Consider the following 16268-nt stretch of genomic DNA (forward strand, 5'->3'; position numbering starts at 1 on the left):
CAGGAGTTGGTTCTTTGAAAGAATTAATAAGATAGATAAACCATTAGCCAGCATTATTAAAAACAAAAGAGAAAATAATTAATAAAATCGTGAATGAAAAAGGAGAGAAAACAACCAAAACCAAGGAAATAGAAACGATTTTTAAAACATATTTTGAACAGCTATACGCCAATAAATTAGGCAATCTAGAAGAACTAGACGCATTCCTGGAAAACCACAAAACCCAAAACTGGAACAGGAAGAAATAGAAAACCTGAACAGGCCAATAACCAGGAAGGAAATTGGAACAGTCATCCAAAACCTCCCAAGACACAAAACTCCAGGGGCAGATGGCTTCCCAGGGGAATTCTATCAAAGGTTTAAAGAAGAAACCGTACCTATTCTACTAAAGCTGTTTGGAAAGATAGAAAGGGATGGAATACTTCTAAACTCGTTGTATGAGGCCAGCATCACATTAATTCCAAATCAGACAAAGACCTCACCAAAAAGGAGAATTATAGACCAATATCCCTGATGAACACGGATGCAAAAATTCTCAACAAGATACTAGCCAATAGGATCCAACAGCACATTAAGATTATTCACCAGGACCAAGTGGGATTTATCCCCAGGATACAAGGCTGGCTCAACACTCGTAAAGTAATCAACGTGATAGATCGTATCAACAAGAGAAAAAAACGAGAACCATATGATCCTCTCAATAGATGCAGAGAAAGCATTTCACAAAATACAGCATCCATTCCTGATCAAAACTCTTCAGAGTGTAGAGATAGAGGGAACATTCCTCAGCATCTTAAAAGTCATCTATGAAAAGCCCACAGCAAATATCATTCACAATGGGGAAACACTGGGAGCCTTTTCCCCTGAGATCAGGAACAAGAAGGGATGTCCACTTTCACCACTGCTATTCAACCTAGGACTAGAAGTCCTAGCCTCAGCAATCAGGTAACAAAAAGAAATAAAAGGCATTCAAATTGGCAAAGAAGAAGTCAAACTCTCCCTCTTTCCAGATAACATGATACTGTACATAGAAAACCCAAAAGAGGGCAGCCCCGGTGGCCCAGCATTTAGCACCATCTTCAGCCCAGGGTACCATCCTGGAAACCTAATATCGAGTCCCACATCGGGCTCCCTGCATGGATCCTGCTTCTCCCTTTGCCGGTGTCTCTGCCTCTCTCTCTCCCTCTCTCTCTCTCTCTCATAACTTTTTAAAAATCTTTAAGATTTTCTAAAAGAAAACCCAAAAGACTCCACCGCAAGATTGCAAGAACTCATACAGCAATTCGGCGGTGTGGCAGGATACAAAATCAATGCCCAGAAATCAGTGGCACTTATATAAACTCACAATGAGACTGAAGAAAGAGAAATTAAGGAGTCAATCCCATTTACAACTGCACCCAAAAGCATAAGATACCTAGGAATAAACCTCACCAAAGAGGTAAAGGATCTATACCCTAAAAACTACAGAACACTTCTGAAAGAAATTGAGGAAGACACAAAGAGATGGAAAAATACTCCATGGTCATGGATTGGAAGAATTAATATTGTGAAAATGTCCATGCTACCCAAGGAAATTTACACATTTAATGCAATTCCTATCAAAATGGACTTTCTTCGGAGAGTTGGATCAAATCATAAGATTTGTGTGGAATCAGAAAAGACCCTGAATAGCCATGGGAATATTAAAGTCTTAACTAGTTTATTTAAGTGTTATTTATTTAATTAATTAATTTATTTATTTATTTATGATAGACATAGAGAGAGAGGCAGAGACACAGGCAGAGGGAGCAGCAGGCCCCATGCCAGGACCCGATGCAGGACTCGATCCTGGGACTCCAGGACCATGCCATGGGAATATTGAAAAAGAAAACTAGAGCTGGGGGCACCACAATGCCAGATTTCAGGTTGTACTGTAAAGCTGTGGTCATCAAGACTGTGTGGTACTGGCACAAAAACAGACACGAAGATCAATGGAACGGAATAAAGAATCCAGAAATGGGCCCTCAACTCTATGGTCACTAATATTCAACAAATCAGGAAAGACTATCCACTGGAAAAAGGACAGTCTCTTCAATAAATGGTGCTGGGAAAATTGGACATCCACATGCAGAAGAATGAAACTAGACCACTCTTACACCATACACAAGGATAAACTCAAAATGGATGAAAGATCTAAATGTGAGACAAGAGTACATCAAAATCTTAGAGGAGAACACAGGCAACACCCATTTTGAACTTGGCCACAACAACCTGGTGCAAGACACATCTATGAAGGCTAGGGAAACAAAAGCAAAAATGGATTATTGGGACTTCATCAAGATAAGAAGCTTCTGCACAGCAAAAGAAACAGTCAACAAAACTGAAAGACAACCTACAGAATGGGAGAAAATATTTTCAAATGACCTATCAGATAAAGGACTAGTATCCAAGATCTATAACGAACTTATTAAACTCAACACCCAAGAAACAAACAATCCAATCATGAAAAGGGCAAAAGACATGAAACAGAAATCTCACAGAGGAAGACATAGACATGGCCAACATGCACATGAGAAAATGCTCCACATGCCATCAGGGAAATACAAATCAAAACCACAATGAGATACTACCTCACACCAGTGAGAATGGGGAAAATTAACAAGGCAGGAAACCACAAATGTTGGAGAGGATGCGGAGAAAAGGGAACCCTCTTACACTGTTGGTGGGAAAGTGAACTGGTGCAGTCACTCTGGAAAACTGTGTGGAGGTTCCTCAAAGAGTTAAAAAGAGAGCTACCCTATGACCCAGCAATTGCACTGCTGGGGATTTACCTCAAAGATACAGATGCAATGAAACGCCGGGACACCTGCACCCCCATGTTTCTAGCAGCAATGTCCACAATAGCCAAACTGTGGAAGGAGCCCCGGTGTCCATCAAAAGATGAATGGATAAAGAAGATGTGGTTTATGTATACAATGGAATATTCCTCAGCCATTAGAAATGACAAATACCCACCATTTGCTTCGATGTGGATGGAACTGGAGGGTATTATGCTGAGTGAAGTAAGTCAATCAGAGAAGGACAAACATTATATGTTCTCATTCATTTGGGGAATATAAATAATAGTAAAAGGGAATATAGGGGAAGGGAGAAGAAATGTGTGGGAAATATCAGAAAGGGAGACAGAACATAAAGACTCCTAACTGTGGGAAACGAACTAGGGGTGGTGGAAGGGGAGGAGGGCGGGGGTGGGGGTGAATGGGTGACGAGCACTGAGGGGGGCACTTGACGGGATGAGCACTGGGTGTTATTCTGTATGTTGGTAAATTGAACACCAATAAAAATTAAATTTATTAAAAAATAAAAATAAAAAATAAAATAAAAATAAAATTATTAAAAAAAAAAACTCCCTGTGCTCATCCCATCAAGTACCCTCCTCAGTGCCCGTCACCTGGTTACCCCATCCTCTCCCCCACCTCCCCCTCTGCAACCCTTTATTTATTTCCCAGAGTTAGGAGTCTCTCATGGTTTGTCTCCCTCTCTAATTTTTCCTACTCAGTCCCCTCCTTTCCCTCATAATCCCTTACACTATTTCTTATATTCCCCATATGAATGAATCCATATGATTGTCCTCTGATTGACTTACTTCACTCAACATAAACCCTGCAGTTCCATCCACATCAAACAAATGATGGGTATTCGTCCTTTCTGATGGCTAATATTCCATTGTATATATAGACCACATCTTTACCCATTCATCTGTCGAAGGACATCAGGGCTCCATCTTTATTGTTCTTTCCATTTTATTACATAGTAATGTATCCTGACATAATATAAAATACGACATTGTAGGTATTTAATTGAAGTAAATGGTATTATATGCATTTTCCACAGCTGGTCTTTTTGTCCTGTTAAGTAGAATTATGCATTAAAGAGCATTCTGATCATTATCTCTGGAATGTATAAAAACATATTGCCCCTCTTAGGACCTATTTTTCTTTGAGGTTCCAACCAAATCCTTCACCTGTTGCCATTGTTGGGGAGTGAATGATGATGATTACTGACAAATTTGAGGACAAAGATGGCACCAGCACTGAGGACTGGCCCAGTGGCAACATCACTCAGGGCAGGATCCACCAGGGACAGGCTCAGGGAGAGGGGGATGATCAACTCACCTAGCCTTCAACAATAAGCAATCCTTAATCATTTCTTTCCTCTCTGAAAGAGATGACCCCAGAGGCTACATCACCAAGTGAACAGAAATGAAATATTAGAAACTTCAATAGCTGTATGGAGCATGGGACAAAACATCTCGTCAGGTCTCTCTTCCAAGTATAACAGAGTCCTTGGGGACCTGGATAAAATGAGCTCCTCACTATCTTGTACACAGCCAGCTCAATAATGAGGTCCCAAGGGTCTGCCTTCCTACTCAGGAAGAAGTGAATCCTTTGAAAATCTCCCTAACTACATTTCTAACTTTAAACAACAAACATTGCTCTTTAACTGGGTCCACAGAGATGTCCACACCATTCTGGGAGAAAGGCTGAACAAATGCAATAGGTCTCAATTTCTCAGAAAATAGTGGGACCACCATGAATAAATCAAACCAAACACCGTGGTCATTCCTCTCTACCCTTCTAGACCATAAGTGTACAGTTGATATACAATGTTACACTTTAAGGTGTTCAACATAGTGATTCAATAATCATATACATTATGAAATGCTTGTCACGATAAGTGTAATCACCACTTTAACCATATAATGTTATTATAGTATCATTACTATATTCCCTATGCTGTACTTTCCATCCCTATGACCTATCCATTTTATAACTGAAAGTTTGTGCCACTTAATCCCTTTCTCCTATTTTACCCACCCCCTCTGGCAACCACCAGTTTTTCCTCTGTATTTATAAATCTGTTTCTGGTTTGGTTGTCCTTTTTTTAAAAGATTTTATTTATTCATGAGACACACACACACAGGGGGTGGGGCAGGGTTCAGAGACACAGGCAGAGGGAGAAGCAGGCTCCATGGAGGGAGCCCAACATGGGACTCAATCCCCGGTCCCCAGGATCAGGCCCTGAGCTGAAGGCAGCGCTAAACCGCTGAGCCACCTGGGCTGCCCTGTTTGTTCCTTTTTATTTTATTTTATTATTTTTATTTTTTTACATAATAAATTTATTTTTTATTGGTGTTCAATTTGCCAACATACAGAATAACACCCAGTGCTCATCCTGTCAAGTGCCCCCCTCAGGACCTGTCACCCATTCACCCCCACCCCCCACCCTCCTCCCCTTCCACCACCCCTAGTTCGTTTCCCACAGTTAGGAGTCTTTATGTTCTGTCTCCCTTTTTGATATTTCCTACCATTTCTTCTCCCTTCCCTTATATTCCCTTTCACTATTATTTATATTCCCCAAATGAATGAGAACATATAATGTTTGTCCTTCTCCGATTGACTTACTTCACTCAGCATCATACCCTCCAGTTCCATCCACTTTGAAGCAAATGGTGGGTATTTGTCGTTTCTAATGGCTGAGTAATATTCCATTGTATACATAAACCACATCTTCTTTATCCATTCATCTTTCGATGGACACCGAGGCTCCTTCGACAGTTTGGCTATTGTGGACAGGTTCCTCAAAGAGTTAAAAATAGATCTGCCCTACGACCCAGCAATTGCACTACTGGGGATTTACCCCAAAGATACAGATGCAATGAAACACCGGAACACTTGCACCCCGATGTTTATAGCAGCAATGTCCACAATGTTCCTTTTTATTTTAGACTGAAATTTTGCCATTCACAAAAATATGCATAGACCTAGAGGGTATTCTGCTAAATGAAATAAGTCAGAGAAAGACAAATGCCATATAACTTCACTTACATGCAGAATGCTGCTTTTGATTGATTTAGATTCATTCATCCATCAATCGTATGAAGAATTACATGAACATTTAAGCATCCATGCATGTTTTTTACCTGCTCTGTCTTCTAAATCCAAAACCATGCATGTTTTTGTGGTTGAGCAATGTTCCACTATATGTATACATATACATCATGTATATGCTACAACTTATTTTATCCATTCATCTATCAATGGACAATTGGATTGCTTCCATATCTTTGCTGTTGCAAATAATGCTACAATAAACATAAGGACATGTATCTTTGAATTAAGTATTTTTGTTTTCCTTTGGGTTTTTTTTTTTTTTGCACTTGTCATGGTAAGCACTGGGTGATGTATGGAATTGTTGAATCACTATATTGCACATCGGAGACTAATGTAACACTGTATGTTAACTATACTAGAATTAATAAAATAAAACAAAATAGAAGTGTTTTTATTTTCTTTGGTTAAATACTCAGTAGTGTGAATACTGGATCATATGCCACATCTAACTTTTTGAGGAACCTCCATATTGTTTTCCACAATAACTAAACAACTCACATTCCTACGAGCAGTGCAAAAGGGTTCTTTATCTCCCCATTCTCACAAACACTTGTTACTCCTTGTCTTTTTCTTAAACATTCCAACAGATGAAAGGTGATATTTCATTGTGGTTTTGATTTGCATTTCCCTGATGATATCATTTGCAACAACATGGATAGACCTAGAGAGTGTAATGCTGAGTGAAATAAGTCAAATACCATATGATTTCACTCATATATAGAATTTAAGAAATAGGGATCCCTGGGTGGCGCAGAGGTTTAGCGCCTGCCTTTGGCCCAGGGCGCGATCCTGGAGACCCGGGATCGAATCCCACATCGGGCTCCCGGTGCATGGAGCCTGCTTCTCCCTCTGCCTGTGTCTCTGCCTCTCTCTCTCTCTCTCTATGTGACTATCATAAATAAATAAAAATTTAAAAAATTAAAAAAAAAAGAATTTAAGAAATAAAATGAAGAAACAAAAAAAATGACAAGCAAAAAAAGATTCTTAAATACAGAACACAAACTAGTGGTTGCCACAGGGTAGGTGGGTGGAGGAATGGGTGAAATACAAAAAGGATATTAAGAGTACAGGGGATATCAAAATCACATGGACTTTCTTCAGAGAGAACAAATTATTTTAAGATTTGTGGGAAATCAGAAAAGACCCCATATAGCCAGGGGAATTTTAAAAAAGAAAACCCTAGCTGGGGGCATCACAATGCCAGATTTCAGGTTGTACTACAAAGCTGTGGTCATCAAGACCGTCTGGTAGTGGCACAAAAACAGACACATAGATCAATGGAACAGAATACACAACCCAGAAGTGGACTCTGAACTTTATGGTCAACTAATATTCGATAAAGGAGGAAAGACTATCCATTGGAAGAAAGACAGTCTCTTCAATAAATGGTGCTGGGAAAATTGGACATCCACATGCAGAAGAATGAAACTAGACCACTCTCTTTCACCATACACAAAGATAAACTCAAAATGGATGAAAGATCTAAATGTGAGACAAGATTCCATCAAAATCCTAGAGGAGAACACAGGCAACACCCTTTTGAACTCGGCCACAGTAACTTCTTGCAAGATACATCCATGAAGGCAAGAGAAACAAAAGCAAAAATGAACTATTGGGACTTCATCAAGATAAGAATCTTTTGCACAGCAAAGAATACAGTCAACAAAACTAAAAGACAACCTACAGAATGGGAGAAGATATTTGCAAATGAGATATATCAGATAAAGGACTAGTTTCCAAGATCTATAAAGAACTTCTTAAACTCAACACCAAAGAAACAAACAATCCAATCATGAAATGGGCAAAAGACATGAAGAGAAATCTCACAGAGGAAGACATAGACATGGCCAACATGCACATGAGAAAATGCTCTGCATCACTTACCATCAGGGAAATACAAATCAAAACCACAATGAGATACCACCTCACACCAGTGCGAATGGGGAAAATTAACAAGGCAGGAAACCAAAAATGTTGGAGAGGATGTGGAGAAAAGGGAACCCTCTTACACTGTTGGTGGGAATGTGAACTGGTGCAGCCACTCTGGAAAACTGTGTGGAGGTTCCTCAAAGAGTTAAAAGTAGACCTGCCCTAAGACCCAGCAATTGCACTGTTGGGGATTTACCCCAAAGATACAGACGCCATGAAACGCTGGGACACCTGCTCCCCGATGTTTCTAGCAGCAATGTCCACAATAGCCAAACTGTGGAAGGAGCCTCGGTGTCCATCGAAAGATGAATGGATAAAGAAGATGTGGTCTATGTATACAATGGAATATTCCTCAGCCATTAGAAATGACAAATTCATTTGCTTCAACGTGGATGGAATTGGAGGGTATTATGCTGAGTGAAGTAAGTCAATCGGAGAAAGACAAACCGTGTATGTTCTCATTCTTTTGGGGAATATAAATAATAGTGAAAGGGAATATAAGGGAAGGGAGAGGAAATGTGTGGGAAACAAAGGGAGTCAGAACATAAAGACTCCTAACTGTGGAAAACGAACTGGGGATGGTGGAAGGGGAGGAGGGCAGGGGGTGGGGGTGAATGGGTGACGGGCACTGAGGGGGACACTTGACGGGATGAGCACTGGGTGTTGTTCTGTATGTTGGTAGGTTAAACACCAATAAAAAATAAATTTATTATAAAAAAAATAAAATCATGAATGAGAAAGGAGAGATCACCACCAACACCAAGGATATACAAACAATTTTAAAAACATATTATGAGCAGCTATTCGCCAATAAATAGGCAATCTAGAAGAAATGGACGCATTTCTGGAAAACCACAAACTACCAAAACTGGAACTGGAAGAAATAGAAAACCTGAACAGGCCAATAACCAGGGAGGAAATTGAAGCAGTCATCAAAAACCTCCCAAGACACAAAAGTCCAGAGCCAGATGGCTTCCCTGGGGAATTCTATCAAACGTTTAAAGGAAATACAAACGATTTTAAAAACTTATTATGAGCAGCTATATGCCAGTATAGCTGATTAAGCAATCTAGAAAAAACGGACACATTTCTGGAAAACCACACACTACCAAAACGGAAAAGGAAGAAATAGAACACCTGAATAGGCCAATAACCAGGGAGGAAATTGAAGCAGTCATCCAAAACCTCCCAAGACACAAAAGTCCAGGGCCAGATGGCCTCCCAGGAGAATTCTATCAAACGTTTAAAGAAGAAACCATACCTATTCTACTAAAGCTGTTCAGAAAGATAGGGATGGAGTACTTCCAAACTCGTTCTATGAGGCCAGCATCACCTTAATTCCAAAATCAGACAAAGACCCCACCAAAAAGGTGAATTACAGACCAATATCCCTGATGAACATGGATGCCAAAATTCTCACCAAGATACTAGCCAATAGGATCCAACAGCACATTAAGATTATTCACCATGACCAAGTAGGATTTATCCCCAGGATGCAAGGCTGGTTCAACACTCGTAAAGCAATCAATGTGATTGATCAAATCATCAAGAGAAAACACAAGAACCATATGATCCTCTCAATAGATGCAGAGAAAGCCTTTGACAAAATACAGCATCCATTCCTGATCAAAACTCTTCAGAGTGTAGGGATAAAGGGAACATTCCTCAACATCTTTTTTTTTTTATTCATTCAGTGAACTTTTATTTTTTTTAACATTCACCAATCATTTTTAATTAAGCATTCCCAGCACTGACCAGCCAATTTGTTTACAAATTGTATCATTATTCTGATTTTTACAAATTGTATCATTGTTCTGAATAAGTCTGCTGAGGTATGAAGGTGGCTAATAAATGATACTCCTCTTCCTGGTCAGATATTGGTGTTCAATTTACTAACATACAGAATAACCCCCAGTGCCCGTCACCCATTCACTCCCATCCCCCGCCCTCCTCCCCTTCTACCACCCCTAGTTCGTTTCCCAGAGTTCACAGTCTTTACATTCTGTCTCCCTTTCTGATATTTCCCACACATTTCTTCTCCCTTCCCTTATATTCCCTTTCACTATTATTTATATTCCCCAAATGAATGAGAACATATAATGTTTGTCCTTCTCCGATTGACTTACTTCACTCAGCATAATACCCTCCAGTTCCATCCACGTTGAAGCAAATGGTGGGTATTTGTCATTTCTAATGGCTGAGGAATATTCCATTGTATATATAGACCACATCTTCTTTATCCATTCATCTTTCGATGGACACCGAGGCTCCTTCCACAGTTTGGCTATTGTGGACATTGCTGCTATAAACATCGGGGTGCAGGTGTCCCGGCGTTTCATTGCATCTGTATCTTTGGGGTAAATCCCCAACAGTGCAATTGCTGGGTCGTAGGGCAGGTCTATTTTTAACTCTTTGAGGAACCTCCACACAGTTTCCTCAACATCTTAAAAGCCATCTAAGAAAAGCCCACAGCAAATATCATTCTCAATGGGGAAACACTGGGAGCCTTTCCTCTGAGATCAGGAACAAGTCAGGGATGTCCACTCTCACCACTGCTATTCAACATAGTAATGGAAGTCCTAGCCTCAGCAATCAGACAACAGAAAGAAATAAAAGGCATTCAAATTGGCAAAGAAGAAGTCAAACTCTCCCTCTTCACAGATGACATGATACTGTACCTGGAAAACCCAAACGACTCCACCCCAAGATTGCTAGAAGTCATCCAGCAATTTGGCAGCATGGCAGGATACAAAATCAATGCACAGAAGTCAGTGGCATTTCTATACACTCACAATGACACTGAAGAAAGAGGAATTGATCCCATTTACAATTGCACCAAAATCCATAAGATATCTAGGAAAAACCTAACCAAAGAGGTAAAATTTCTGTCCTCTAAACAATACAGAACATTTAGGAAAGAACTTGAGGAAGACATAAAGAAATGGGGGAAAAGATACATCTTGTGTGGAAGTTCAAATAAATTAATTTTTAAAATACATGCATTTTGGTATTGACATATGCATCTGAATGTATTGATATAGAAATTATATTTTTAAAGGTTTTATTTATTTATTCATGAGAGACACAAAGAGAGTGGCAGAGATGGAGGCAGAGGGAAAAGCAGGCTCCATGCAGGGAGCCCAATGCAGGACTCCACCCCAGGACCCTGGGACCCCGGGACCACACCCTGAGCCAAAGGCAGATGCTCAACCACTGAGCCACCCAGGCATCCCTAGAAATTATATTCTAATGCAAGTATGTGATGAACACAAAATTCAAGATCATTATTTCCCTGTGGGACAGGTACAAACAAGAGAGAGTGTAAGGGCATAGAGGTAACTATACACTAGTAGTAAGATACCAATTCTTGAATTGAGTGGTAGCCTATGATATGTTCATGGTACCATTTTTAATTCATTAAAAGTGGAACAATGATGATATGGCTCATGAAATACACCAATTATGATTAATTTATAATCTTTTAAAAACAAGTATTTTCTTTCCTGAAAACACAACTCCTAGATAATTGCTTGTATTTTTCCAACTTGACTGATGTCTTACTCACTGAAAAAAACAAAGATCAGTTAAATGTGCTGATTTTTATACACATGGTTTCCATTATATTTTTAATCTTCAACAGAAAATGTAATACATACTAATATCCACCTCTGAAATTAATTTCCATGAAAGAAATCTAAGGGAGAAAAAAGGAATAAAAGACAAGATGAAACCCAATGTCTCAAAGGAAACTTTCCTACAGTACTTGTTTGGATAACCCTCTAATTGTGGCCTAAGATCTGTTAATCACCTCTGTGGGGCACCAATCCTCATGGTCTACACCCGCTAGCCTTTAGAGTCCTACATAAACACTTCTTACAGCACACATTAACCAGAGGAGGGCTTTCCTGGTTTATTTTGGCAGAGATCCAACTACAAATGTATCTAATAGGAGTGCACATGAAAAAACTATAAATATCCCACCAAAAATAGATTTAACAAACCAAATTCATCAATTTTTCCACCAGTCCCACATCCAGTTTTTCTCCAACATTCACAGTGAATAAAGACTTCACTGAATCTTAGTGCAGTTGTTACATTTAAATGTGAATGTGATTATGGTGTTAGTACAAGAAAGTGGGGGCTAATCTGTATTTCATGGACTCAGTAGCTCAAAGATTACATGATATTTAAATGATGCTTAAGTCAGATGCAGTCTAAAATGGACACTCTACCAGCTAGGGCAAATAAGGCAAGAGAGTCAGTGACACAGAAGGTAAGATGAAGGAAAAGAAGGAATCTGAAGAAGAGAGAAAAACAACTAATGGACCATGAGGGGAGGCTTCAAAAATCAGTGATACCATAAAGCAAAACAATATTAGAATAATAATACCCAGTGCTCTTCACATCACATGCCCTCCTTAATGCCCATTACCCAATTACTCCAACCCCCCATCCACCTGTTATCCAGCAACCCTTCGTTTGTTTCCTATAATTAAGAGTCTCTCATAGTTTTTCTCCCTCTCTAAGGACTTCCCATTCAGTTTTCCCTCCTTCCTCTGATTCTCTGTGCTCTTTCCTATATTCCATATATGAGTGAAACAATATAATTCTTTCTCTGACTGACTTATTTCAATCAGCATAATACCCTCCAGTTCCATCCATGTCAATGGAAATGGTAGATACTCATCCTTTCTGATTGCTGAGTAATATTCCATTGTATATACACCACATCTTCTTTATCCATTCATCTGTCAAAGAATATCGTGGCTCTTGCCACAGTTTGGCTATTGTGGACATTGCTGCTGTGACCATTGAGGTGTAGGTGTCCCAGTGTTTCACTACATTTGTATCTTTGAGGTAAATGCCTACTAGTGTAACTCCTGGGTCATAGGGTAGCTCTATTTTTAACTTTGGAGGAAACTCCATACTACTTCCAGAGTGGATGCACCAGCTTGCATTCCCACCAACAGTGCAAGAGGGTTCCCCTTTCTCCACATCCTTGCCAACATCTGTTGACTTGTTAATTTTAGCCATTCTGACAGGTGTGAGGTGTTATATCATTGTGGTTTTAATTTGTATTTCCCTGATGATGAGTGATGTTGAGCATCTTTTCATGTGTCGGTTAGCTATCTGGATGTCGTTTTGTTTTGTTTTGTTTTGTTTTTTGTTTTGTTTTGTTTTTGTTTTTGTTTTTGTTTTTGCCTTTAGTCTGAGGACCAGGCCCTCCTTTATTTTTCATATATATATATTTTTTATTGGAGTTCAAAAGAGTGAAAATATCAGTGAGGGTGACAAAACATGAGAGACACCTAACTCTGGGAAATGAACAAGGGGTAGTGGATGTCTTCTTTGGACAAGTTCGTGTCTTCTGCCCATTTCTTAACTGGATCATTTATCTTTGGGCTGTTGAGTTTGATAATTTCTTTATAGATTTTGGATACTAACCCTTTATCAAATATGTCACTTGCAAATATCTTCTCCCAATTAATATGTTGCCTTTTAGTTTTGTTGATTGTTTCTTTTGCTGTGCAAAAGCTTTTTATCTTGATGAAGTCCAGGATTGTGATGCCTAAACTCATTTATCTTTCAATAAATAGAAAACCTGACTGGGCTGTAATGACTGTGTTTACATTCAAAATAACCCAGGTTTGAATATAAATAATAGTTAAAGGGAATAGAAGGGAAGGGAGAAGAAATAGGTAGGAAATATCAGAAAGGGAGACAACATGAAGACTCCTAACTCTGGGAAAAGAACTAGGGGTGGTAGAAGGGGAGGAGGGCAGGGGGTGGGGTGAATGGGTGACGGGCACTGAGGGGGGCACTTGACGGGATGAGCACTGGGTGTTATTCTGTATGTTGGCAAATTGAACACCAATAAAAAATAAATTTATTATTAAAAAAAGATACATACTTTAAATTTAAAAAAAATAACCCAGATTTAAGATCCAAGACTCTGGAGTCATTGGTTTCTCTTCTTTTCTTTGTTCTCCTTTGTAGTTTTAGGCAAATTTTTTCTCTTTTGGGCCTTTGTCTTCTCAAGCATGAAATGAAGGAATTGTACCTAATGATCACTATGGTACCATCCAGATTTGCAATTCTATTGCTCTAATCATAAAATTTGAGGCCAGGCAGTGTATTAAATTACTTCAGTATATTATCTGAGTTAATCCTTAGAACAACTCCAAAAGTCAGGTACTTATACTGGATCCATTTGGCAGATAAGGAAACTGGGGACAGGAGACAGAACTTGGTTAGGGTCTCACACACACAGATACCAAGTGGGTTAACCTGAATTCAACCCCATAATTAAGTAAATTTGATTTAATTTTGATATGCTTTAGGTGAAGATAATTGTGATTATTCACAAAGATATGCAGTCATTCTCCCCACTGAAAAGAACCAAGACTCTTGGAGAAATCCCTGAGGCCTTGTAGAAATGGAGCAGGAAATATACAAAATAAGCCTGAAATATCTTGTCCTGCTAGAAAGTAAAACAGCTAAAAAAAAAAAAGCTATCCAAGACTTTCAGAGTTAGATGAAAAGGACAGAGGAGTCAAAATAAAGGCACTCCCACCTGCCAAAGACAGAATCATTGGACATCAAAAATAATAACTACAATTGGTTAATACTCCTTGAATGTTTTTTAAAAATCTATGAGTATGTAGGGGCATCTGGGTGGCTCAGTTGGTTAAGTGGCTGACTCTTGATTTCAGCTCAGCTCATGATCTCAGGGTCCTGAGATGGAGCCCTGCATTTGGCTCTGTGTTCAGCAGGGAGTCAGCTTGAGGATTCTCTCTCTTCCTCTCACTCTACCCCTTGTCCCTGCTTATGCACATGATCGCTCTCTCTCTCTCAAATAAAGAAATATTTTTTTAAATAAATAGTGGCACCTGGGTTAAGAGACCTAGCATCACAAAATTCCCATTAGCAAGTCCCAAGTCTCAATATTAAAATTGTTCTTTTCTTGGTTTATGACTGTTTTGTCCTTAGAACTGTTTGTCTTCAGTGCATCTGGGTAGTTCAGTGGTTGAGCGTCTGCCTTTGGCTCAGGGCATGATCCCAGGGTCCTGGAATCAAGTCCCCCACATCAGGCTCCCCATGGGGAGCCTGCTTCTCTCTCTGCCTATGTCTCTGCCTCTCTCTGTGTGTCTCTCATGAATAAATAAAATCTTTAAAAAACACATACATACATACATACATACCTATAAATTTCCACAAGTCTGTAATGAGATTCAAAAAAATAAAACAAACCAAAAAAAAAATTATCAATTGCTGCATAACACAGTACCCCCCAAATTTAGGATCAAACATGAGATGCTTATTACCTCATACAGTTTCTGCAGATCAGGAATCTGAGAACAGTTTAGCTGTTAGTTTGAGGTCTGTTAGCTGTGCTGCGGTCATCTGAAGGCTTGACTGGGGGCTGGAGGATGCACTTTTAAACTCACTCACTTGGCTGTTGGCAGGGGGCCTCAGTTCCTCACCACATGGGCTACTTCTCACCATAGGACAGCTGGCCTCCCTCAGAGTGAGTGATCTGAGAGGCAGGGAGAGAGAGGCAAATTTGGAAGCCACAGTCTCCTTTATAACTTAACATTAGAAGTAACATAACATAACATCATCTCTGCTATATTGGACCGATGACACACATCAGCTTTGGTACAATGTGCAAGAGAGCTACACAAGGAATGAATCCAGAAGGCAGGGCTCATTAATGGCCAACATGTCATGGCACCTAAGGTAAACAACTATTGCTCTGAATACTGGCAATTAAACTGAAAAGTAAACATTGTCCTTCCTGTAAGAACTACATTTCAGGATAACCAAATAGCCCTAAATTTATATGTTGTTGAGAGAAAATCCTTCTTTAAAAGAAATTCTTGTTCATAAACATGAAAAAATTGTTAAGTTAGAAAAACCACCATTTTGCAAACCCTAATGAAATGGTTGATTTAGGTCAAGATCAGTAGGTGAAAGCACCAAATGAAAGCTTGATGGGGAACATTACATGGAGAGATCCACCTATCAAGTGCTGCACTTATAAATCAATCTTAGCATCATAGAGAGTGGAATAGTTAGACATTATATGCCTCCTGATATAAAGCAAAAAGAGCACCACCTAAGAATTCTTACCCATAAAGGTAAATCAAACTCAAATCAAATTCTTAGAGCTAGCATCTAGTTAACAGGAAATACAAGGCTAGAGAAATGAATTAAATGAAAATACAAATAAAACCAGCATGCAAAAATTCGGGACAAATGACAAATTTATTTAATTGGGGGAACGAGGGTTAGTGAGACACGGAAGGAGGAACTATTATAGATCTAAATCTTTAAAAAAATTAAAATAACCCAAAAGTATGTAGACTTGGATCTTGATTCAAAAAAGCAGCACGTTTTATTTAT

General features: G+C 39.2%; 1 long non-coding RNA gene across 3 annotated transcripts in view; it reads right to left on the reverse strand.

Annotated features, from left to right (window-relative positions):
* Positions 1-16268, reverse strand: part of LOC144306627 (uncharacterized) — a 201647-nt gene that overhangs the window by 160684 nt on the left and 24695 nt on the right. For 2 of the 3 annotated variants that reach the window (XR_013373723.1, XR_013373722.1), the window contains one exon: positions 15188-15399. The exons of the other annotated variant lie outside the window; for it this stretch is intronic. This is a non-coding gene — a long non-coding RNA (uncharacterized LOC144306627). The remainder of the gene's footprint in view (positions 1-15187; positions 15400-16268) is intronic. 3 annotated transcript variants of the gene reach the window in all.

This window comes from Canis aureus, chromosome 37 (assembly GCF_053574225.1).
Source record: "Canis aureus isolate CA01 chromosome 37, VMU_Caureus_v.1.0, whole genome shotgun sequence".
NCBI lineage: Eukaryota > Metazoa > Chordata > Mammalia > Carnivora > Canidae > Canis > Canis aureus.